The 24,362-nt window shown below is 41.2% G+C and overlaps 1 protein-coding gene across 1 annotated transcript in view; it reads right to left on the reverse strand.

Annotated features, from left to right (window-relative positions):
- LIPA (lipase A, lysosomal acid, cholesterol esterase) overlaps nt 1–24,362 on the reverse strand; it is a 118,698-nt gene that overhangs the window by 52,158 nt on the left and 42,178 nt on the right. The window lies entirely within an intron of this gene.

Here is a 24,362-nt window from a genome sequence, read left to right on the forward strand (position 1 = left end):
CTCATCACCAGCAACATGGCAAGCAGGCAGGGTGGTGGGGGCACATTTCAGCCCTATTTGTGTTACAGCTCTTTCAGTCCCACCATTCAGGGGAGCCTGAGTTCTTGTCCCACATCTAGGAAGAATGAGGTATGCAGACGACTGGAGGGTGAGCAAGGTGAAGAGGTCCTTTATTGAGCAACAGTACAGCTCTCGGAGACCCAAAGTGGGTAGCTCCTTTCCACAGGCAGGTCGTCCCAACAAGTGATCAGCTCTCAATGGAGAGGAGACCCCCCTGGGTAGCTCCTATCTTCAGGCAGGTTGTCCCAATGACTGTGCAGCTCTCAGTGGAGAGGAGACCTGGAGTGGGTAGCTCCTATCCACAAGCAGGTAATCCCAAGTGTGTAGTCCTCAGCAGGGAGGAAACCTGGAGTGGGTAGCTCCTATTCACAGGCAGGTTGTCCTGACAAGTGGGCAGCAGCCCTCAGCAGAGAGGACACCCAGAGTGGGTAGCTCCTATCCATAGGCAGGTCTTCCTGACATCTGTCTGAGTCTGCTGAGTCCTGAGATTTTATGGCTCAGAAGGGAGGAAGTGCATGCTGATTGGTCCACGAGTAGCCATGGGTGGGCCCAGAAAAAGCACCTTTAAGTTCTAACTCTGGGCTGTGGACACCACCTGGAACTGACAGGTTGGCCCCCAGGCTTCAGGCCCTTCCTGGCTTCAAGGTGGTGCTTCACTGGAACTGCCCCTTTCTGCCCAGGGGCCTATCTGCTTCCTGCTGCCATCTGCATGTCATCCATGGCACCTGGGCTGTTTGTGCTGAGGGGAGCCTGAAGGCCTATGCTAAGCAACCCTCAGCACCATCCTCCTTAGCCTCCCTCCCATGCTCATTGGCACCCAAATTCTGGAGGAGGCCCAGGAAGCAGGGAGCTGGCATGTTGGTGCCACCCTGAGCATATCCACATCTAACCAGGTCGCAACAGCACCCAGGCTTGGCCACAACTTTGCTCTGGAGTGGGTGCCAGGAGCAGGGAGGGGCCAGGCAGTAGGAGCAGGCACTTCTGAGCCTGCAGGGGCAAGGGGCAAGGGGTGGGATGCGGGAGGGTTGGGGGAGTGGGACCATGGGGTCCTGAGCCCCCAAACTGCAGGGATGACCAGGTCTGCAGCTACAGCTGGGTAGCTGTAGCTGTGGCTGGGAGGGTGGGGCTCCCGACCTGCCAACTCAGAAGGAGACAGGGCTCCCGTCAACTCCATGGAGTACACAGGCCTGGTCACATCTCCCCTGGTGCAGCTGGCATCTTCACAGAGGCCACTCCAGATGGGCCACTGCTGCCATCAGAATCAGTAAACATATCCTTTTGTGGAAAATCATTTTTGAACAATGTATAAGTAGCTTTCAACTACATAAAACAAGTGATACAGAAAAGATGCTTTTGTTCTTTGGGACTTGAATTGGAATTATTTTACTTTTCTTTTACATTTTTAAACGTTGCTCATAGGGTCAATTAATATCTAGTGAGTATTGATAATGTGCAGTCTAGTGTCTAACACTGGGAAAGATTGGAAACTCATAGAAGATGTTGTCCATGGTGCTTGACTATAGACAAACCTTTTCTTTGGCTCCTCCTAAATTGCAAGTTCTCCAATCTTTGCTGTGTTCAGACTTGTAAAATAGCTCACTAGTTAATGAGAGAGACCTCAACATCAGAGGACTAAAAACCAAAGAAAATGCTATGTTATTATTACAGTTGGAGCATTCATTATCTGAAAATCCAAAATCCAAAATGCTGTGGAGTTCAAAGCATTTTTGGGTCAACATGAAAAATTCCTTTCTGACCTCATGTGACAGGTTGCAGTCAAAATGCATGTGGACAACACACAGTTTATTCAGCGTCCCTAAGAAAGAACCTCCCAGCCCACTTCAGCTGTGATATATGTTTTCTACGCATCCCCAGATTCTCACATTAAAAAATACCTTGTACAGTAACTTTTAAATCAAAACACAGCATCATAGGTGGAGACTGAAAGCCTGCTGTTGTTTGTTGTTGCTGTCATTTGACAGCTGACGCAGATATGCCAGTGATGCTATGGTGCTGTTTAGTTACCCTAAACACATTCTTTCTCACTGTATTAATGATATATCCTTTTTTACTGTAAAATTCTTATGTGTGAATTAATGTAAGAAAATGACTGTGTATTGGTAGCATATAAATTAAGAGTCAAGAATGATGGTGATGCCAAACAACCACAGATTGTCCACATGTGTGGCTGAGAGAGTGACACCTGTACTTTCTGATGATGGCTCACTGTACACAAACTTTGTTTTATGCACAAAGTTATCTAAAATCTTATACAAAATTACCTTCAGGCTATGTGTATAAAGTGTATATGAAATATATACTAATTTCATATTTAGACTTGGATCCCATGCCTGAAATATTATGTATATGCAAATATTCCAAAATCTGAAACACTTCTAGTCCCAAGCATTTTGGATAAGGGATACTCAATCTATACTTTATGTTATCTTGAGTAGAACATAAACGGACTTTATAAAAAATGTTTTACTCATGTCTGACTATTTTCTATTTCCCAGTTTCTAATTAAAGAGGGTCAATATGTTCCAGAGCAAGAGTGGTCTATAAAATGCTCTGTGACTTAATGTCTATGTTTGCCAGAAGCTCTGTATATTGCCCTGAGAACTGCAGAGAGAATTGCTTTTGTGTAATTATTCTGAGATAGCAGCATCTGTAAAACTGCAGAGTGCATCCAGATTACCATGCAACATGCTTTACAAACATTCCTAAAGTGTATCTAGCCTATCTAGGACGGAGAAATCAGGAATGGGGAATAAGGTGTGGGTGGCTATGAATGTCAAATAAAATGTCTTTGTTTATAACCATCAAGTTTACTCCCACACATTATGTATTTTTATATTGTCTTCAACCCTCCTGTTCATGTGATGTGTTTCCAAAATACTCAATGTCAGCTTTGTGAACGCAGGGATCACAACTTGTATGTCAGGATCCTAACAAGGCATTCAAAATGGAAGGATTCAAAGACAGCTGATTTGCAAACAGACTATTTAACAGTTGTTGGGCAGGGGAACCATAAGATAGTGCAGTAGCCCCAGGTAAGTAACAGTTCAGCTGTTAACCACCCTTAGGCTCAAAGAGATGAGGTTGTTACTGGAAAATGGAAGGAGAAAGTCTCATAGAAGCTTCCTTGAAAGGAAAAGTATTCCTCAGTAGACTGACACAGCCTGCTCCAGGCAGTCCCAGCAGGGAGAGAACCAAAGAAATAAATACTCTACCATCACTTTTTCCTTCTTTTCAATCTCCTGCAGGTGCCACCTGTCAACAAAACCCAACCAGTAGCTGGAGGACACTGGAACCTGCAAGTGTAGTCTGCTGTAAGCCTCCCACTTTACAGGGTAGAGTGGAGAATGATGGAAAGCGGAACTCAGGGGAGATAAGAAATGGGGAATAAGCTGTGGGTGGCTATGAATATGAAACTTCAAATATCTTTGTTTATGACCATCAAGTCTACTCCCACAAATTATCTATTTTTAAATTATCTTCAACCCTCCTGTTCATGTAATGTGTGCCCCAAATACTCAATGTCAGCTGCATGTGAGAGATCCTTCACATGATCTTTATTCACTCTCCTTTGGAAGAGGAAAATGGGAGGTCTAGGATTGTAGTTGGGAGTGCAGACTCAGGGGTCAGGCTGCCCACATTCAAGACAACATCTATAATTTGCTGGCTGTGCAAACTAGTGTAAGAATTTTAACTTCTTCTTGAGTCAGATTTCTCATCTGTAAAATAGAATTAATATTGTCTAGGGACATCTCAAAGTTTGGACAAGATAGTATGTGTTAAGTGCCTAGAATAGCACCTTGCACTCCATCGATGTTAGTTGATTGTGTATTTTTAAATATTTTTCCTGACAGTAATTTTTTTTATGAATCCAAATTATTTGCTGATTATTAATGGATTCTAGTTACTATGTAGGTTCAATATAGTTACCATTTTGGTATGTACTTTCAAACTTGTTTTCCTCTGATACATAATTTCACAAAAATGGGCTCATGCTATATATATTATTTCATTATCCACTTTTATTGCCACTCAATAATAGAAATCTAAATATGTCATTCAGCATTTTTTGAAATCATTTTTAATGGTTGCATATATTATTTTGTCATTTGGAGTTACAATGATTTACTTTATGTAAAAATATTTTAAATGATTTACTTTATTTAAAAATACTTAGGGTCAGGGATGGTGGCTTACACGTCTAATCCCGGCACTTTGGGAGGCCGAGGCAGTTGGATCACCTGAGGTCAAAAGATCAAGACCATCCTGGTCAACACGGTGAAACCCCTTCTCTACTAAAAAATACAAAAAAAGTAGGTGGCACATGCCTGTAGTCCCAGCTACTCGGGAGGCTGAAGCAGGAGAATCGCTTGAACCCAGGAAGCAGAGGTTGCAGTGAACCAAGATCACACCGCTGCACTCCAGCCTGGCAACAGAGCGAGACTCCATCTCAAAAAAAAAAAAAAAAAAAAAAGAATTCTTTAAGAAGTTTGGTTTACTTCTATTTTTTTAAGCCAGGATAAGCTCTATAGCCATGGTAATTTCACTGGGATCATGCCCTAGAAACAAAACTTGTAATGTAGGTATATCTTCAAAGATTTTTTTTTTTGCTCTAATTAATATTTTATTCTTCTCTTCAACATTGTGTAAAGGCTCCAAAGTATTTGACAAATAAAACTTTGATGACATAATCACTACTTTTCTCTGAAGTCAGCCATATAATCCTTTAAGATGACATGAAAGTTTGTACATAAGAGGCTGGAGTTTCTGAAGCTTAAGTGCTCCTCTTTTGGGGAAATGTAAAGTGATGCATTGGCAATACAGCAATGTAATTGTAGCTTCAAAAATATTAATTTCCTTACCAAAGGTTAATGTCCTATAACTGACCCTCCATACTTTGCTGTATTTAAAATTTGGGGGAGGATGAGGTTTTTTTTAAAACTTTATTCTTTACTAAAAATTGAGACTAATTTTTAACCATGAATCTGCAGGTACGGATTTGTAGGTGGCAACTTGATGAGATTACAGAGCCACTAAGGTCTTAAGTTGTGGGTATGTGGGCTTAGACTTTGGAGACAGAGTGCTTTGAATTCTGGTCAGACATAAGTTGTGTGACCTTTACTCCAATTTCTTCCTCTTTGAAGGATTGTTCAGTTATGTCTGTGCAAAGTGCAGATGGATCTTGGTGAATAGCTGTGGATTATTATTAACTGAATCAGGTGGTCACTCCAATGTAGCTACTATTCTAAATGTCTTTTTCTTGGAGATAATTGACACATTCCCTAGCATGTGGTGTGCCACAATATATTTGACAAATGTTATGTTGTCTATTTGTGTTGGTAAAGATCAGGTGAAGCAGTTTGCTTCCACCAGTCAGGGCCAGAAATCCACCTTCATTGTCCTGTTTTAGGGATATGTAATTCTCCAGAACTGCAAAGATTTTTACCAGCAAAAACTTATACTTCTCCATTTCACAATACATCATGTGGTCCAATGTGATACTGATAGTATTTGCTGATTTAGACCAAGTAAGCAGGAAATAGCACGCATTCTGGACACGTTGGCAAGACACAAGTGGGAGGGAAATAAACCCCTTATAAATTCAGAGGACTGCCACCTTATCGTGATTTCCAGAAGTCCATTGTCTGGAGCATGTTGATATATCCTTTCCAATGTGAAGGATACATTTCTGTATCTGTTTTCTTCTACCACTGAAAAGGAGGCACTAATGCTAGTGGACCTCTTTGGAGGTCAACATATACCTCATTTGGGCCTGCTCCTCTAGCCCACTTCCTGAATAACTGCAAAGGCTCCCAGCTTTGAGTAGAGCCCAGAGCAAGAGAATGCAACAGCTGTAAGCTAAAGGCAAGCTGCTCTGCTACTCATATCATATGACCCAACAGATTTGATGGTGCTCAAAGTGTCTGTGACGGATAGGGATGCTCTGTGGCACCTTTAGCAGGTAAATCACAGAAGATACCCTTAGGATCTTGGAGAACAGCTATGTCATCCCCTGCAGATAACTATTCTTTTGATGAACAGTGTTGACTTACTTTGGGGCTCTAGTAGAGACTGAATGTTTAACAATGGCCCAAGACCTGAGCTATGAATTGGATGTTATCAAACCCATCAAACTTTAAAGTTGAGTGTGCACAGCAGCATTCCATCATACGGAAGTGGTAAATGAAATTAGACTTACATAGGTCCTGAAGGCACAAGTCACATGAGCAAGATTCCCATGACCCCTACGCATACTACATTGCCCCTTCTCTCTCATCTGTCTTCTCATGGGGAGTTCCATGTAACCAGTTGACTGAGGAAGAGACTATTTGGTACACTTTATAGATGGTTCTGCACAATACACTGGCATCACCCAAAAATGGCCAATGCAGTATTCCTGTCACATTTAGGGATGATTCTGAAGACAGTGGTTATGGGAGATTCCCCCAGTGGAAAGAGCTTTGAATGGTTCACCTGGATATTCATTGTTCCTAGAAGGAGAGATGACCAGAGTGATGAATTTACATTGATTTGTGGCTCCATTAATCTGGAAGGTAAAACTGTCCCCAGCCACTTTGTACTCCCTATGCTAATTAACCAACAGGTTTAGAAAAGGTGATTATTGTTCTGATGAGTGATTTATCCTGGCTATGAAAGGAAAATGGGGTTGCTACCACACAGTGTGGGTAAGGAGTATGGTGGCTTGCAGGAGGTCTTCTGGGGTGCCTCTTTGTATTCCCATATCCTGAAATCAATATTAAAATGAAAACAATTCAATGCAGTGACGACTGCTAATGGCACTGACCCTTTAAGAATGAGGTCTGGGACAGCTTACCAGATAAGGGGTCATGACAAGAACCGGTGTTTGCCAAGGGCAAGTGTAATATGGAATAGGTAGTAAAAGAAGGAAGTTATAGGCTGGGCGCAGTGGCTTACGCTTGTAATCCCAGCAGTTTGGGAGGCCAAAGCAGGCAGATCATTTGAACTTCAGGGGTTCAAGACCAGCCTGGGCAACATATCAAAGCCCCAGCTCTACAAACAAAAAAGAAAAAAAAAAACCCACAAAAACTAACCAGATATACTGGCATGCACCTGTAGTCTCAGCTACTCAAGAGGTTGGAGTGGGAGGATCACTTATGCCTGGTAGGTTGAGGCTTCAGTGAGCCAAAATTGCACCACTGCACTCCAGCCTGGGCACACAGAGTGAGACTCTGTCTTAAAAAAGAAAATTAAGGCCGGGCGCGGTGGCTCAAGCCTGTAATCCCAGCACTTTGGGAGGCCGAGACGGGCGGATCACAAGGTCAGGAGATCGAGACTAGCCTGGCTAACACGGTGAAACCCCGTCTCTACTAAAAAAATACAAAAAACTAGCCGGGCGAGGTGGCGGGCGCCTGTAGTCCCAGCTACTCGGGAGGCTGAGGCAGGAGAATGGCGTAGACCTGGGAGGCGGAGCTTGCAGTGAGCTGAGATCCGGCCACTGCACTCCAGCCTGGGCGACAGAGCGAGACTCCGTCTCAAAAAAAAAAAAAAAAAAAAAAATTAAAAAAAACAAAACAAAAACTTGTTTTAAGTTCAGGGGCACATGTGCACGATGTTCAGGTTTGTTACATAAGTAAATGTGTGTCATGGGGGTTAGTTGTACAGATTATTTCATCACCCAGGTATTAAGCCTAGTACCCATTAGTTATTGTTCCTGATCCTCTCCCTCCTCCCACTGCCTACCCTCCAGTAGCTCCAATGTGCATTGTTCCCCTCTATGCGTCCATGTGTTCTCATCATTTAGCTCCCACTTATAAGTGAGAACATGTGGTATTTGGTTTTCTATTCCTGTGTTAGTTTGCTAAGGATAATGGCCTCCAGCTCCATCCTTGTCCCTGCAAAAGACATGATCACATTTCTTTTTATCGCTGTGTAGTATTCTATAGTGTATGTGTACCACATTTTCTTTATCTAATCTATGATAGATGGGCATTTAGGTTGATTCCATGTCTTTTCTATTGTGAATAGTGCTGCAATGAACATATATGCGCATGTGTCTTTATAATAGAATGATTTATATTCCTCTGTGTACATACCCGGTAATGGGAATGTTGGGTTGAATGGTATTTCTGTGTTTAAGTCTTTGAGGAATCACCACACTGTCTGTCTTCCACAATGGCTAAACTAATTTACTCTCCCACCAACAGTGTAAAAGTGTTCCTTTTTCTCTACAACCTCCCTAGCATCTATTATTTTTTGACTTTTTATTAACAGCCATTCTGACTGGTGTGAGATGATATTTCATTGTGGTTTTAATTTCCATTTCTCTAATGAACAGTAATGTTGATCTTTTTTCATTTGATTGTTGTCTGCATGTATGTCTTCTTTTGAGAAGTGTTTGTTCATGTCCTTTGCCCACTTTTTAATGGAGTTGTTTTCTCTTATAAATTTGTTTAAGTTCCTTACAGATGCTGGATATTAGGCCTTTGTCAGATGCATAGATTGCAAAATGTTTCTCCCATTCTGTAGGTTGTCTGGTCACTCTGAAGACAGGTAAAAGAAAGAAGTTATAAACACTAGCTACAACCATGTGCCCTGTCACAGAAATGAAGACTAAACAGCTAACATCAGAATTCCTCTTTTGGTGGAGGGGAGGGAAGCATAAGGAATTCTTTTTTTATTTTTCTTTTTGTTTATAAAAGAAATTAACTTGATACATTTTCTAGAGTCAGAGTGGAACATTTTGTCCCTCATTGTAGGAGGAAGATGAGAGGAGGAGCTGGGTGTCCTCTGGAAAAATGGAGTCAGAGGTAGGGGGAGCTGGATGAGAAAGAGGAAGCATTTGTGGCACTATGTGTGACTATTTTGGGGGTACTGGGAAGTTAATTTCACATCTGGATCAACACAAGCAGCATAAACACAGTGTCAGGGAAGCAGGAGCTCAGGAGACCATGAGACTGGAACCCAATTTACCTAGGCTTCTGTAAAGCATCAACAAAGGCTCTGAGGAAACAGAGCTGATGGTTAAGAACATTTTTGACACCCTGAAAAGTGTTGTGCTGAGAAAAATATTGTGAAGTGGGGAACTGTGGGGAGCCTGCTAGGGAAAGAGGAAAGCCACAACTGACAGGACATTACTCATAATCTGGTCAAAGGACTTAGCCAGTGTAAAGACAGACAGCATATGTGGGTATTCATTGAGATATTCTTGAGCTATTGGTCATTTATAGCCAGAAGGCAGATTTGAAATAAAACCAGGTATTTTATTGGGCCTCATTTCTTCAAGATGCTCTGTGAGCATGAAGAATTCACAGGGCCAGAGAGCAAAGGTAAACACACTACAGCTCATGGGCCGAAACCAGTCTGCCACCTGTTTTTGTAAATAAAGTTTTACAAAAAATAAAGCTATCTTTATTTTTACTTGCATTATACGCAGAACATTAGAGGCATGGAACATGTCTGACACATGGTTGAAATTCAATATATACTGAGTGAATTAATGAATGAATAAAGATGGATCCATAAAAATAAATGGATGGCTGGATGGACAAAGTATGTTTTCTGAGTTCAACTTCCCTAAATTTTTCCTCAGTCATTCAGAAAAATACAGAGAACACAGAGAGAACAACCACTGAAAAATTATTGGCAATTATCTCTATATTGGAGGAAACAATTTAGAACAACCTCTGCTGGTCATGATTGGGTTTAGAGATATGACTGGATTGGAGGCAGTAAGGTGCCTTCTTTCAATCATCTTCCAAGAAAACAAAGTACTACTGTATTTGAACTTATCTAGTGACTTTTACTCTACGTTGTTGTTGTTGTTGTTTTCAAAAAAAAGAAAAAAAAAACAAGAAACCCTCTGCTCTCTTTCCTTATGTAAATATGCTTCTCTTGTTTTTGTTTGTATTTTTTTTAAGTGTTTCATGCTCACTTACCTATATTACAAAGGTAACTTGGAAACACAGAGGGCTACATAAATGCGAGGTGTAAGGGATTATGTACTGCCATTTTGAGAACCCGTCATATAATCCTGCCTCTTTTCTTCAGTTTCCCTCTTTTTCATCAGATTATGCTCCTGGTGTAAATCAGGCTCAGGACCAAGAAACCTGGTGGGACCAGCAAGAGGGTCACAGCAGGAGAAAGAAGAACAATTTCTACCAAAACATGTTACTCAGTCTCTTTCTCTCAGGAAGTAATAACAGGAATGTTTTCATTGTCTCAGTTCTAATGATTTCATACTGAAAGAGAAAAAATAAGTCACAAGACCAGTGATCTCCATGGCTGGATTGACTCCAAGAGATAAAACCTGTGGCAAGAATAGATAGGAGTTGAGTCATTGTGCCCAGAAGGTCTATAAACATGATTCAGGAGATAATTCTCTCTGCTTTAGTGTGGCAGGGAGGTGTGGAGAAGGGTCCAGTAACACGTATTAACAGCGTGCAGTTTGGGGCTTTTCTTGGTTTAGCTGATTTAATCCTTACAGTAAACATCTGTGATAGGAAGCAGAGGCAAAGAGAGGTTAAGCAATTTCCCCAGGGCCACACAACTAAAACGCTGCTGTATTTTGCTGCAGACCTGGAAGACCTGGCAATGGTATATGAGTTTGGAATATTAACCAAAAATATAAAATTACAAACACAGGCTCCAAATAGTTCTTTATGCTTTGGAAAAGTAAGAAGTCTCATAAAATATAATCGAATTGTGAAAAATGTAAAATCTTCACTCTAGGTTAAAAAGAGGAATAATGGAAGAACACAAAATATATGCTACTTACATATGTGTTATAGTAATTTTATTTACATACATTTATATTTTAAAATATAGAATATAAAATTACTTTTATATATAGTATAATTAAAAGAATGTACATGGTCTAAATATATTTTGATAAAAAGAATATATAGTCTTCTTTCATATGTACACACACACAGAGACCTATATATAATGGCAACATACAGAATGATAAGAGGTTTTTACCAACAATGGCTTGTAGCTAATGTATAACATACTTGAGAAAATGGCTTCTGTGAAAGACCAGTTAGTACCAAATGATCTGCCCCCAGAAAAACAGCCACCATTCTTGACTACATTAATAGAAATAGAATAACCCCTAAAGGGAGATGAGAAGCATTCTAAGCTGCACTGATCATGAGTTTCTATGTGATGCTTTGTGTCCATTTGGAGCTCCAGTGCTTTAAAGCTGAAATGAACCCTGGCCTTTCCACCACCCTCCCTGCCCATAACATGGTATATCCTCTTATTCCTACTCTCTCACCTTATTGAGAGTTTAATTTCCAACCAGTTCAGCCAAAGAGGACTATTCTGTAGAAAATGAGAGAGAGAATGAATTAGCAGATAAATAAAGAGTGTGAGGGAGGCCTTGGGTGGTCCTAGGGCTGGAAGAGAGTTTTGGAGATGCATTCAGGGATTTGCTTTCTACCAGGTGGCAGAAAATAGGGAAAGATAAGAGTGTAAGGGGTTTGCATCTGTGGAAGGATTCCAGATTTCCAAATGTATTGGCAGGAACAAAGTTCTTGTCATGACCCTTGATTGGAGAGCAGGGCTTTGAGCCAAGCCACAAGGGATGATAGAGAACAATTGATAGAAAACTCCATTCATTTCCTGAGAAAGTAATAGGAAAATATAAACCCACAAACAAAAAAAGTGACCTTCCCACGCTCCCAGAGAGGTAACAGAATTGACAGTGCAAGGAGGAATTTTCTAGCCTAAATCTGGGCTATAAGCACCATACTTCAGTAAGGAAGTGGGAAATGGTAGCCATGTGTGAATTAAACAGCAGCTCAACACCATTTTGGACAAAAAATGGGGCCAGGATTTAAGACATGGTGTGAAGCATCTGGTCAATTTCTTTGACCCAGAAATTCTAATTTCTGGAATGCATCATATTGAAAAACCCAGACAATTGTACAAAGACGGACGTACAGTGATATTCATTTCAGCATTGTTTGTAATAGTGATAATCTGAACATAACTTAAATGTCCAGCAAAAATAGGTTAATTAAACATTAAAATATGCCTATTAAATGTTGTCCTTGAAGAAAATAGCAAGATTATAAGTACTGACTGGGAGAGATATCCAAGATTTATCATTGAATTGAAAACCACAGCTACAAAACAACATGGATGGGGAGTGATGAAAGGATATTATGATCAAAGTTTAACTTCAGACTTTTATTTTGTTTATATTGATGAGTTTATAATATATAGATTTTTATTTTTAAAATTAGAAAACATATGCCAAAAATTTAAGGGTATCAATGTGTAGCAAAGAAAAAAGCAAAAGGAAGAATCTCTCTCCCCAGTCGTTGCCTGAACGTGCTCTCAGGCAAACAGGAAATGAAGCAGGAAAAGATTCCTTGAGACACTAGAAGGCAGGGGAGGGGTCTCCTGGGTACATTCTCCCTTCGCCTCCCAGTACCTCGCCTGGTGTTAAACACAGCTGGAAAACTGTTTCATCAAGCATTAGTTAGATTTTCGTAAGGAGTGCACAACCTACATCCCTCACATGGGCAGTTCACAATAGGGTTTGCACTCCTGTGAGAACCTAATGCCGCCACTGATCTGACAGGAGGCGGAGCTCAGATGGTAATGCTCAGTTACTGGCCACTCACCACCTTCTGTGCGGCCCAGTTCCTAAGAGGCCACAGACAGGTACTGGTCCATGACTAGGGGGTTGGTATATACAATATAGTCAAACAAAGTAAGCAGCAAAACAAAATTGGAAGCAAAGATGGTTAGATCAGAATGTTTGTGAACACCTTAGTGTCCATTCCACAAACTTCCTACTGTGTATAAAGCCACACTAATCAATGTACATCATTGACTAATGTTTATTTCCAGGTGTCTCCCCTGGAAAATCTCTACCACCAGCCATCCACTCCCCCTCTTCACACACACACAAAATGCCCTCCAACTCTTTTTGCTCATCCATAATTGCATCCATCTCAAAAGAGTATTTCTGAAAAATTAGTCTCCTCCAGAAGATTGCTCTGACCACTGTCCTCTGTCTATCATACTCTGCTCTGGTTCGTTTGTTTTGTTTTGCTATCACTGTTAGGGAATTTACTTTCTGTGCAAAAAACCTTTATTGGACTCCCAGTGTTTGTCAAGTAATGTGATAAACAAGAGTGTAGCAAATGAAAAGGCGCATGCCTAACTATAGCAGTTCACACTACAATACCATGCTATCGTGCTCCAGTTGATAGCAGTTCGCATGACAATATTGAGCTATTGTGCTCCAGTTGAGAACACACACCCCCTTCTATTGTCTCATTTACCAATAAAGCAGGAGTAGCTCCAACCATTCCATATGCTCTTCAGTTTTGAAGGGCTTTCCTCTCTCCATCTCTTTAGATGTATGTAAATTTAATTTTGCAATCAGATTACAAACTCCAGAAAGACAGGGACCAGGGCGTTTATCTCATAATAATACTTATCTTCCCTGTCATTGTGGGGGAATTTTAGCCTGTGGTGCTTGGCCTTGAGTGAGTAAGTGGTGGGGGCAGGGAGAGTCTCTGCCTGCATCCTTTTACTAGGCACAAAAGGAGTCTACAGCAGGGTGCAGCATCTGATGGAAAACTGAAACACCCTAGAAGCTTGGTTTGTAAGGACCTGGTGAAGCAGCTGATGAGAGAAGTGGAGCTGTCCCTCCTGTTGATTTCAAAAATATCAGAAAGTCATATACTTGCAGATAACACTTAAACATTTCCACGTATTTTCTCTGACTACCCTTACCATCCTTTATATGACCTTTTTCATCTCCCTTTTACTCACCAATATTTTCATGATAAACTATTTTTAAATTTTTTATTCTCAGAATCAAACATTGAAAAATATTTGAGGCATTCTTTGCAATGTTTTGAATAAATACTGTCTTTGAAGAAATGTTTTAAATAAAATCTATTTTTGAATAAATGCTCTCTTTTAAGGTATACTATTGACAATGTTTCCATTTGAATACAGCAGGTTCTGGGATAAACAAGGTAAAAACAAAATCCCCATCCCTTAGTGGCAGGGATGAGTATAAAAGACTAAATGTCAAAAAGAACCTCCCCAGAGGATGGAGCCAGGTGAATGAAGAGCAATGACTCAGACCAGGTGTGGTGGCTGACACCTGTAATCTCAGCACTTTGGGAGGTCAAGGCAGCAGATCACTTGAGGTCAGGAGTTCAAGACCAGCCTGGCCAACATGACAAAATCCTGCCTCTACTAAAAACACAAAAATTAGCCAGGCATGGTGGTGCGCACCTGTAGTCCCAGCTACTTAGGAGGTAGAGGCAGGAGAGTAGCTTGAACCCAGGAAGCAGAGGTTGCAGTGAGCTGAGATTGTGTCACTGCCCTCCAGCCTGGGTGACAGAGCAAGATTCTGTCTCAAAAAAATAAAAAAAATAAAAAATAACAATGGCTGGATAGTTCTTATCAGACAGCAAAATCAGGGTCTAATTAAGAAACTTCTGCCATTAGCAGGGAAGGGGATCTTCAAAATGTCTATCCAGCAGAATTTCATCATTGCTATAGATTCTTGACCTCTGAGATTCTTCCATTTCTTTTTTCAATTGAAAGTATTTATTATAGTTAACCTACCACAATACACATGATACTATGATACACATGAGTTATCTAGTCTTAACTAGCCTTTTGATTTTTTTTTTTAAGCACCAGACCACAAGGAGTCACATACACACCTTTAGGTAGGACAGCGCTTTGCTCAGAAATCCCTGACCATGAGCTGAGTGCAATGATTCCTTGACTGTGGGTTGGCTCCCCTGGGAAAGGTCTGATTATATTCTATGTTTGGGAAGAAGGGTATACATGGTTATTTAGGGCCAGAGTAGGATACTGTGGTGGAAACAACTCATGATCCTTCCAAATTAGTGTTTCCCCTTTAATATGAAGTTGTCACCAGGAAGTGGGCTTCCTATTTCACAGCTACATGAACTAACCTTCACTTCTCCCCAGGTGGGCTGTGAACTAGTTCTTCCAAATGGAATATGAGTGAATGTGATGTATGTCATTTCCAGGTGAAGATGGTTAAGAATCAGGTGTACCCTCTTTACTCTCAATTTCCAGGCTCTCGGGGATGGTAGAGTCACAGGATGGAAGAACTCTGTGTCCTTGGATCATTGCATGGAAGAGAACTGCCAGGTGCCCAGGAACAGCAGCCTTGGACAGTTATGTGAACAAGAAATAAACTTCTTTTACAGTGTCATTTATGTTTTTGAACTTCTTTGTTATAGCAGCTAGGCATATACTAATTCAGGGATTCTATGATAGCAATATTTCTTCTCTTTTGAGTAGGTTTCCAAACCTTGCTTTTCCACAATTCTGAAATTTTTTGGTTCTGGGATAAACTTTTCTACTCTTTTGGCAGCACAAAAATCCCTTTGTACAGAGGCACTAATTCTTCTTCTTCTGGAGTAGCATCCCAGTTTCTCACTGTGGCCAACAAAGAGAATAAAAGGAAAAAGAGGATCTGAAATAGCAACCCAGCTGCAGTTACCCATACCTGATAATACTATAGTCAAAGCTCCACATTAGAGAACAGACCACTTTCAGTAGCGTGACCTCTGGTCTTAGAAGTAAGTGGTATTCAAACATGGTAAAAGGTAGTGGTGGCAGTAGTACATAGTAATAACTAACACTTATTTGGCATTTACCATGTGCCAAGCACTGTTCTCAGAGCTTTATACATAGTAGTCCACTTAATCTCCATAAAACCCTATGTGGTAAGTACTAACATAATTCCTTTTTCTTTTTTTAGAGACCTAGTCACGTTCTGTCACCCAGGCTGGAGTACAATGGTGCAATCTTGGTTCACTGCAGCCTCGAACTCTGGGCTAAAGCAATCCTCCTGGGTAGCTAGGAGGACAGGCTCATGACACCATGCCTGGCTATTTTTTAAAACAATTTTGTAGAGATAGGGTCTTGCTATGTTGCCCAGGCTGGTTTCAAATTCCTGGCCTCAAGCAATTCTCCTGCCTCTGCCTCTCAAAGTGCTGAGATTACAGACATGAGCCACTGTACCTGGGTACAATTCCCGTTTTAAAAATGAAGAAATTGAGGCACAGAAAGGTTTCTAATACGGTTTGGCTTTGTGTCCCCACCCAAATCTCATCTCAAATTATAATCCCCATAATCCCCACATGTCAAGGGCTGGAACTAGTGGGAGGATTGGATCATGGGGGTGGTTTCCCCTATGCTATTCTCATGATAGTGAGTGAGTTATCATGAGATCTGATGGTTTTATAAGCCTCTGATATTTCCCCTTCTTACATTCACTCCCTCCTGCCGCCTTGTAAAGAAGTGGCCTTGCTTCCCCTTTGCCTTCTGCCATGATTGCAAGTTTCCTAATCCCTCTCCAGCTATGGGGAACTGTGAGTCAGTTAAACTTCTTTCCCTCATAAATTACCCAGTCTCGGGTAATATCTTTCTAGCAGTATGAGAACAGACTAACACAGTTTCCATCTCTATTACTTAGCAGCAACTGTCAGATCCTGACCCCTTTTCTCTACCCATATGTAATTCCTCTTACTGCCCCCACTTACTCTTTTTTTCCCATTCACTTACCCCATATTGTCTAACTTATTTATTATTGTATTAGTCTGCATTGGCTGCCATAATGAAAAATCACAGACTAGGTGGCTTAAGCAACAGAAATCTGTTTTCTCACAGTTCTAGATGCTAGAAGTCCAACTTGGTTTCTGGTGAGGCCTCTCTTCCCGGCCTGGAGACGGCAGCCTTTTCTCTGTCTTCACATGGCCTTTCCTCTGTGTGCGCTGAGAGAGAGAGAGAGAGAGATCTGAGGTCTCTTCTTTTTCTTCTTTGTATGAAGACATCAGTGTTATCAGATTAGGGGCCCCACCCTTAAGACCTCATTTAAACTTAATTACCTCCTCACAGGCCCTATTTCCAAAGTTATGTCGAGGGTTAGGGCTTCGATGATGAATTTTGGGAAAGGAGTGGGGAAGTCAATTCAGTCCATAGCAGTTAAGCTTATTGCCATCTCTCTCCTAATAGAATATAAGCTCCATGACGACAGAGATCTTTGTGTACTGATGTATCTTAAGTGCCTAGAATGGTGTCTAGCACATAGTAGATTCTCAGTAAGTATTGACTTGATGAATGAATGGTGAATGAATGAATGAAACAAGCACTCCTAGTGTTCTAACAGGGATAAGGGTACAAATTGTCCCAGCAGAAGTTTATTTAGGGGGGTCTTATTTCTGAATAGGACTATGGAAAAGTAAAGTCATTTACCCACATCAAGTTTCCACTCAAAGACTGCCCAACTGCAGTCTAAATAATTAATGTTGAAAAATGTCTTAGTCCATTTTGTTCTGCTGTAACAGAATACCACAGATTGGTAGATTGGGAGATTGGGTAATGTATAATGAACAGACATTTATTGACTCATGGTTCTGGAAGCTGGAAAGTCCAAAATCAAGGAGGCACATGTGGCCAGGGCCCTCTCACTGGTCATCCCATGATGGAAGGGTAAAAAGCGGGTGAGGGTGAGCAAGAGAAGGTTGAAGTCATCCTTTTATATGGAACTCAGTCCCTCAATAATGTCATTAATCTATTCAAGAGGACAACGCCCCTATAACCCAAATACCTCCCATTAGGTCCCACCTCCCAAAACTGCCACATTGGGGATCAAGTTTCCAACACATTAACTTTGGGGAACATATTCAAACCACAGCAAGAAGAAACGGTGTGTAATTAATTTTTGAAAAAGAATAAGAATGGGGAGCTGGCCAAGTGCTGTGGCTTATGCCTGTAATCCCAGTACTTTGGGAGGCTGAAGCAGGAAGATCAGTTGAGCCCAGGAGTTTGAGAGCAGCCTGGGGAACATATTGAGACCCTATCTCGACAAGACATAAAAAATTACCTGGGTGTAGTGGTACTCACCTGTGATCCCAGCTACTCAGGAGACTGAGATGGGAAGATCACTTGAGCCTGGGAGGGAGGTGAAGGCTACAGTGAGCTCTGATTGTGCCACCGCACTCCAGTCTGGGTGACAGAGCAAGACTCTGTCTGAAAAGAAAAAAAAAGGAAGAAAGGAAAGGAAAGGAAAGGAAAGGAAAGGAAAGGAAAAGAAAGGAAAGGAAAGGAAAGGAAAGGAAAGGAAAAAAGAATGGGGAGCTATCTTATTAACCATATCAATATTTTTGAAGTTCACTTGGAAGATCATTTTAAACATGTATATTTGTAAATGAGTACAGAAGAGAATGTTATATAGGTGGGAACACACTGTTTCCAAATTATAGCCCATTGTGGTGATCAAGAGAACCCACTGTCTACCTAAGTATTCCTCTAATAAGTGTGAATACTATTGAACTAGTCACCACCTCTTCTAGGTGGACAAAACTACAGTTAAACATAGACTCGAATAAAAAAGAGGGTCGATTTTTACAAAAAATCTCAAGGAAAAGGCATAGAGTTTCATTTTATAGAAGTAAAAGTATTTTTGCCTACATTCAATATATTGTTTGGTTCTCAGACTTTAGCATGCATTATAATTATCTGGAAGGCATATCAACACCTAGATTTCTGGGTCCCACACTGGAATTTCTGATTTTATCAGTCTACAATGGGGCCTAAGAATTTGCACTTCTAACAAGTTTCCAGGTGATGCTGATACGGCTGGTGGCCAGTTGCAATATGAGAATTATTGCGTTATACCATCTGTAGTTGATGTAACCCATTCCAGAAATAGGAAGCAAATCTATATTATATATAAATGAAACCTATTGTCCTAGGAAATATGAACAGGGCCTATATTCCAGGAAAAAGACACATATATATTTGTAGCAACCAGGGAAATCAGAACTCTTTCTAGTAAGTTTCATTTTCTCAAAATAGAAATAACACCAGGAGAAAGCTGGTTTTCTTTTTCAGTTGCTATTTTGCAATCACATTGCATGCAGTCTCACACTAGCCCAGCTACTAAATCAGCTGATGCATGCTGTGGTAACATTATATACAGGCACTAGCCATACAAATTTCTGAAGTGTGAATCAGTATCTCAACTATTTCAAAGCACAGTGGTAAAAACCTTTCTCTATGCTTCTCCTCAACCAGTACCTTTGTTCACAAGATTTTTAAATTCCTGTTCAATAGTTTTCTTGAATACTGAGTCCAAAAAATAAATCAAACCAAACCCACAGCATTTCTACTTTCCTATTTCAGCATTTCTTAAAAACCTAACATATATTTCTATAAGTACCTAATAGAACTTGTAAATAGAAGCCAGGCGCTGTGGCTCGTGCCTATAATCCCAGCACTTTGGGAGTACTTCCCAAGGCGAGCAGATCCCTTAAGGCTAGGAGTTCAAGACCAGCCAGGTCAACATGGCAATACTCCATCTCTACTAAAACTACAAAAATTAGCTGGGCCTGGTAGCTGTAGTGCCAGCTACTCAAGAGGGTGAAGCACTGCTTGAACCCGGTAGACAGAGGTTGCAGTGAGCCAAGATCTCACCACTGTAGTCCAGCCTTGGCAACAGAGCAAGACTGTCAAAAGAAGAAGAAGAAGAAGAAGAAGAAGAAGAAGAAGAAGAAGAAGAAGAAGAAGAAGAAGAAGCAAGCAGCAGCAGCAGCAGCAGCGGAGGAGGAGGAGCAGTGGAGGAGGAGGAACTTGTAAATAGGAAAAGAACTTGAAGCTCTTGAGTAAGACACAAAAGTAAGGGTTTCCAACTGGGGCAGGCTTAGCTGTGCGTCCTAACCAAAGGGTAGAGACTTTTTAGGAAGGACAATTTCTTTTTCCTCCCTGCCCTAGGCGGAAAAAAAATATGATAAATAACCTTTCCCAAGACTGAATAACCTACTTAACAACCTCAGTTTTGCTGGAGAATGTGTTCTATCTGTGCTTTGTGTAATTTTCTGACCTCAGTCTTTGAGGTACTATTATTTTCTTTTGGGTCTATATACATGATTACTCCCTTTGTCACTAAGGGTATGAATAAGGAGAAATCAAGGAAAATACATTTCTTCTATCATTCCAAAACACTACAGCTGTACATTGTGATTTGGGGATGCCAAATACCAGGGCAACAAGCAGGGATTTAAAATATGGTGGGGATTCTGGTTCAGGATGACTGACTAGAGACATCAGACACCCACCCTCTTTAGAAAGAAGAACCAAAATTACGAATAGATAATTATACCTCGAATAGAACATCTAGGAGAGAACACTAGAATTCAACAGAGAAGTCATGGGAAACACCTGAGGCATAGAAGCAGCAGGAATCAAGTGACCAGCTTGGCTGAGATTGGCCAGGAGACCAGAGGGCCTTGGCATTTCAGGGAAAGGGCAAATGAGAGAACTTCAGCAGTCCACATCCCTCCTGCAAACTGCGGCAATCTGAAACATGAGAGAGTTTCTCTACCCATACAAACTCTGGCACCAGTATGGGTGGTGATTTGGAGACCCCACAAGGGTATTTCATGAGACAGGAAACTCACGCTGGGTCTCTCAGGTCCCCACGACCTAAGCGGCACCATTGTGAGACTATAGTCATGGAATTGTGTCCTATCCTGGGAACCACAGCCCCCATATCTCCATATCCCAGGAGCCCCCAGTGATATTTCCCAGTGTCCACCCAGTGAGCTACAGTGACATAGCCCTGGCTAGACCCAAAGGTAATACAGGGTCCGCAGCACCCCAGCCCACAGGGAGTACTACTCCCCAGGGAAAGAATGGTGCAATGTGCCAAAAAGACAGCCCCTGATACAAAGGAAACCAAAACATGTCCTTTCCAGAGTCCCCTGTTTGGGGCTGTGAGAAGTGACCCTACACTTAGCAGCACCACAAACTCTGTACTCAGCCTCACAAGTGGATAGTAAGATACCCTCCCACTGGTGCTTGGGCTTACATGTAGAGAGCGGAACCCCTTCTTGCCCTCCACACACTGCTGCAGGCACAGCCACTGATGCTACTACCAGAGGCTGGGGCAGGGAAACCAGAGGGCTGCCTGTCTGGTGCTGTGAGTGGTGACTGCACCCCCACTGGACGCATGGCCTCTGTGCCTAGGCTCACACATAAAGAACAGGGTCTCTCCTCTCTCTGTATAGTGCTGCGGGGTTGCTGTTATAGAGAATGAAAGAGCCTGAGAGCTGTGTATCTGGGGCTATATGTGGCAACCCTGCACCACAGCCACTGCCAACATCAGTGTGCACTTATCAGAACCCAAGGGGTTGTCCCACCGTTGGCTACTGCCATTGTCTAGATCACATCAGTTGCCCAGGGACTTGAGAACCCACTCACCCACCTAGCCCACTGCTGCAACTACCAGCATCTGAGCAAGCTATCTGGGGGCCCAGGAATTAGCCTACTTGGTCCCACTAACACCAGTGCCAGTGTATGTTGTTCTGGGGCCCAAGTTCAGACATCCTCAACCCACTGCTGCCACCACTGGGGACTGAAGACTGGCCCACATGGCAACCATGTTCCCAGTAAAATGTCACAATAGCCTCCACTAATAACCCCACCCTAAACCATCAAGGAAATAACATATATCACTGATCACAGCCAAATAAATTTTACAGAGACTACACTACCATGTACATTCAGAATCAAAGTCAAAGTGCCTTACTCAACCAATATTGTTGATATATCTTCAGGAAAAAGTCCTCCCCTACAAAAGCAAATTCAAAAACTGAAAGAAGTGACTATTATACTAGATGCTCAGATATCAGTGAAAGGACACAGGAAGCATGTAAAAGCAAGGAAATATGATACCTTCAAAGGAATACAATTCCCCAGCAACAGATCCCAATCAAAAAGAAACCCAGGAAACCCAGGAAAAACAATTCAAAATTATGATACTAAGTACGGTGGCTCACACCTGTAATCCCAGCACTTTGGGAGGCCGAGGTGGGCAGATCACCTGAGGTCAGGAGTTCGAGACCAGCCTGGCCAACACGGTGAATCCCCGTCTCTACTAAAATTACAAAAATTAGCTAAGCATGGTGGCACATGCCTGTAATCCCAGCTTGGGAGGCTGAGGAAGGAGAATCACTTGAACCTGGGAGTCAGAGGTTGCAGTGAGCAGAGATCGCACCACTGTACTCCAGCCTGGGCGACAGAGTGAGACTTCATCTCAAAAAAAAAAAAATACACACACACACACACACACACACACACACACATATATACATGTGTGTATGTGTGTGTGTGTGTGTATATATATATATATAATACTAAAGAAGCTCAACAAGATACAAGAGAATTCCAAATCCAATACAATTCAAACAATACACAGATATCAGAGAAACAATTCAGGATATGAATGAGAAATTTGCCAAAGAAATAGATATCACAAAAATAACCAGACTGAAATTCTGAAACTGAAGAATTTGAATGAAATACAAAATATACAAAAAGTTTCAACAATAGACTAGACCAAGCAGAAGAAAGAACATCAGAACTTGAAGAAAGGTCTTTTGAAATAACCCAATAAGACAAAAATAAAGAAAAAAAAAGAATTAAAAAGTATGAACAAAGTCTTCATGATCTATGGGACACTGTAAGGTAACCAAATATATGAATTATCAGTATCCCAAAAGACAAAGAGAAACTGAAAGGGTTTGAAAACCTATATAATGAAATAATAGATGAGAACTTCCCAAGTCTAGTAAGAGATTTAGACATCCAGATACAGGAGGTCCAGCAATCCCCAATCAGATACACTGCAAAAAGGTCTTCTCCATGGCACATTATAATCAGACTATCTAAATTCAGTGACAAAAAGAAAATGTTAAAGACGGCAAAGGAAAAGCATCTCGTCACCTACAAAGGAGCTCTGGTATACGTGACCAACAGGCATATAAAAAAATACTCAACATCACTCAACTCCAAGGAAATGCAAAAAATCACAACGAGATATCATCTAATCCCGGTTAGTATGGCTATTATTAAAAAAATAATAATAACAAATGCTGGCAATGATGCAGGGAAAGGGAACTCTTACACACCATTGGTAGGAATGTAAATTAGTACAGTCATTATGGAAAACAGTATGGAAAGCTGTCAAAAAACTAAAAATAGAATTTTCATGAGACCCAGCAATCACACTAGTGGGTATCTATCCAAAGGAAAAAAAATGAGTAAATCAGTAAATCAAAAGGATACCTGCACTTACATGTTCATCACACCACTATTCATAATAGCAAAATATAAAATCAACATAGGTGCTCATCAGTGAACAAATGGATAAAGAAAATATTATTTATACACACAATGGAATATTATTCAGCCATTAAAGAGGAATGAAATCATGTAATTTGCAATGTAGTTGGAACTGGAGACCATTACATTAAATGCAGTAAGCCAGGCACAAAATGACAAAATACTACACGTTCTCACTCAAATGTGGGAGCTGAAAAACTTTATCTCATGGACACTGAGAATAGAACAATGTCCCCCCTAGGAAGGGGAGTGGTGGGAAGATGAGAGTGAGGTTATGGGTACAAACATACCATTAAATAGAAAAAATGAGTTCTACTGTTTGATAGCAGACTAGGGTGACTATACTTAACAACAATATTATGTATATTTTAAAGTAACTAGAAGAGAGGACTTGAAATGATACCAGCACATAAAAATGATGAACACTGAAGGTGATGCATACCCCAAATACCTTGACTTGATCATTAAACATTCTTTGCATGTAACAAACAGTCACATGCAATCCATAAATATGTAAATTATTATACATCAATAAAAAGGGGGAAAATATTGTGGGGCTTGGGGAGGCCAAGAACATAAGGAGATGTTAGGAATTGTTTGGCTTAGGTCAGTGATCATGACAGATTGTTGAATGTCAGGGGAGATAAAGTTCTGGAAAAAGCAAACATTGAAATTTCCTCTGGCTGGGCGTAGTGGCTCACGCCTGTAATCCCAGCACTTTGGCAGGCCAAGACAGGCAGATCACCTGAGGTCAGGAGTTCGAGACCAGCCTGGCCAACATGGTGGAACTCCGTCTCTACTAAAAATACAAAAATCAGCCAGGCATGGTGGTGCACGCCTGTAATCCCAGCTACTCAAGTGGCTGAGACAGGAGAATCACTTGAACTAGGGAAGTGGAGGTTGTAGTAAGTCAGGGTCTTTCCACCACACTCCAGCCTGAAAAAAAGAAAGTTTCCCCTCTGATCACTTTGGCTAACGATTTTAGATAATAATTATAATAGAAACTAACATTTACTTGTTACTGCCAGGCATTATTCTAAGGACATTTCATGTATTCTCTTATTTCATCCTCCCAACACCACAATGAACCAGTA

Source organism: Mandrillus leucophaeus, unplaced genomic scaffold (assembly GCF_000951045.1).
Source record: "Mandrillus leucophaeus isolate KB7577 unplaced genomic scaffold, Mleu.le_1.0 Scaffold721, whole genome shotgun sequence".
NCBI classification, from domain to species: domain Eukaryota; kingdom Metazoa; phylum Chordata; class Mammalia; order Primates; family Cercopithecidae; genus Mandrillus; species Mandrillus leucophaeus.